The 2500-nt window shown below is 49.1% G+C and overlaps 1 pseudogene across 2 annotated transcripts in view; it reads right to left on the bottom strand.

The window, feature by feature from the left end:
- LOC122266496 (eclosion hormone pseudogene) overlaps positions 1-2161 on the bottom strand; it is a 7967-nt pseudogene extending 5806 nt beyond the window's left edge. The window contains exon 1 of one of the 2 annotated variants that reach the window (XR_015192362.1): positions 2053-2161. The product of XR_015192362.1 is annotated as an eclosion hormone pseudogene, transcript variant X1 (transcript). Of the gene's footprint in view, positions 1-1324; positions 1568-2052 lie in introns of those variants that run through there. The other variant, XR_015192363.1, reaches the window with a different exon arrangement.
- Positions 2162-2500: the final 339 nt, after the last annotated feature.

Below are 2500 nucleotides of genomic sequence, written 5' to 3'. Positions count from 1 at the left end.
AACAAAGCTGCGAGGCGCCGACCTCGATGTAAACACAAACAATCAAAGTCCTGAAACACCTGACACTCATAACGGACTTTTCCAGCAGAAACAAATGGCGTAGAGGGATGAGTCCACCGACGGGGCTGCGATCCCTTTGTTAACACTCTGTTTTCGTTGATCAGGGTCAGTGATAGTGGAATTACCGAGACCGATATAAATAAACATATATTGCAAATTTTCGTTTCCTTTCCATTGCGGGGATATTTTTTTTCTTCTATGAATTAACTAGATAGACACAAAAATTATCTTCCTACTTGTATGTCTTTCAGTATAGTGTACATCACCATCGACGTCGTACGTAGAACACTATCAGAGCTAAAATCCATAAGTTTAAAGTCAAAGTAGTAATCCTCCGTCCTTAATAAGCATTACTTTTCCAAAGGGGACCGCAATAGGAATCTATCCCTCTAAGAAGCATGAAACAAATGGTATGCAATAACATTTCTCTATAAAACGAATTTGATGTTACCTGTGGCAGGTCTCTTGCCCCTTTAATTAGGCCCCATCGCTCCTCTCACCTGGCTACTGAGACTACTTTTACGGCCTAATCACGACATTCGCCTCCGTAACGAAATCGTCAGGGTCACTCTATGATACATATTACTGTTACTCACCCCGTCATCCCTCCCACCTGCCCTGGGGGTTTTTGCTAAACGTTTCTCTTTGTTGCCATCTAAAATGAAAACAGCACTGTCCTCGTTGCGCCATGTTCTTTGTGCGGCGGCCGGGTAGGTGTTTAGGGAGTCACTTCGCTTGGTTGTAATTGTATAATTTTATCAACACCTTTGTTCACGCGGTTGTCATTGTGTTCCTATATGCTTTTCTTCTGTTTATGACACATCTGTTCAACAGAGGGTGTTTACGTGGTGTGATATTCACATTGTTCCAAAACACTCCAAATGATATGACCGTGAACGTTAACCCTTTCTATATTACCTCTACATTTCTCTATTACTTCGAGGAACCCATATTTGTTAGCGTTATTAATAAATTGATCACAACAGAACAACTGAAATCCGGACATCATAATTCGAATGATTTACTTTCGTTTGCAAGTAAAACATGTTGGCGTGAGTCTGCTTACACCTGAACTGGATACTCAGCCTACATACCACATACATTACATTGGCTCAAGCGAATAAGTCCATTGCTTCTCAGCCTACACATTCACCCAGGTATTCACACATCGCGAGTTAGCCTAAGCAGAGCTGTCGATGGTAATATCGCAATATTAGATGGCGAAGCCCTCTCTCTCACTGCAGATGGTGCTCTGCGACCTCACCGCTGCCTTTCGCCAGGACCTCCTGCTGCCCTACGAGGGATTCCAACACAGGGGGCGCTCACAAGGGATACGGCGCCGAAGAACACAGGTGGGCGTGCAACAGAATGTTTCTCTCGTGGCACCGCAAGATCCTACAATACACAATGGAATCAGTGGGGCCGGCGGCGAAAGTGGGACAACGGCGGCGGCGGTGGCGGCGGCGGCGGCGGCGGCGTGGGGGGCGTAACACTTAACTCTCTCTCTCTTTACGACCGCGCCAGCACTAAAACGGCACCGGCGAGCTAATACTTGTGAAGGACGGGGTCTAAGAGTCGAAAGTCGCGCGGGACAAGACTGACTCTCGCCCGGCACTCCATAACCATTAGAAAGTTCGATCGTTGCGTCACCATGTCGCCGAACGGCGTTTGCGTCATGTCGTACAAGAAAGATTACTTTCGTAAAGACTGTGTGCAAGTTCCGCCGAAATATCAATTTGCAGAAATAGATATTCATGTTAACTAGCCTGATACCCTAAGGAAATATCTAATATCCGCGAGTTATCCGATGCATAAAATTGCAATGTCATTTCATTTTCTAAATATAGATCGGGCAGCATGACGTGCTGTGATGCCATGTATATCAGTGGACGCTGGCCTACCCCCACATACGCACATACACACATACACACAAGCTGACACGGCCGCATGAAACGGGGCCACGTGGTGGCTGCGGCGGCGCCGGCGGAGTACCTGAGGAGTGTGAGCGGCGGAGGAGGTGGAGGTGGTGACTGAGGAGTCTGCGGGTGGTGGGAGCCAGCATGCTTCGCTTCCGTGACCCGGGGCCCCGCGCTGTCCTTATCCTGCTCGTCAGGCCCTTCCGGCTTCCTTGTGATCGCGCTGGCACCGACCGCGGCTCTCACGCTCGCTCCCCCTCCTCCTTCCCCTCCTCCTCCTCCTCCTCCTCCTCCTCCCTCTCCCCGCGTAGGATCCGCTGCTACGTCGCTCCGGCGCCTGTTGCTGCTCGCGCGCATCCTCCTCTTTTTCCGCAACCCCAACGATCTCCTCTCACGCCATTTTCCTATCTAAACTACCTTGCCGCTCCATTTTCTGTTTTTCTTCCCTGATATTCCATCTTTCTTTCCTTCAGTTGCTTATGCGGCGCGTATCTGCCTCCCAATAGTTCTTCCTGTACCACCTC

Source organism: Penaeus japonicus, unplaced genomic scaffold, assembly GCF_977035675.1.
Source record: "Penaeus japonicus unplaced genomic scaffold, GWHDUDI00000001_assembly GWHDUDI00000027, whole genome shotgun sequence".
NCBI classification, from domain to species: domain Eukaryota; kingdom Metazoa; phylum Arthropoda; class Malacostraca; order Decapoda; family Penaeidae; genus Penaeus; species Penaeus japonicus.
Note: the sequence above shows the minus strand (reverse complement) of the source record. Positions and strands in the feature narration are given on the sequence as shown.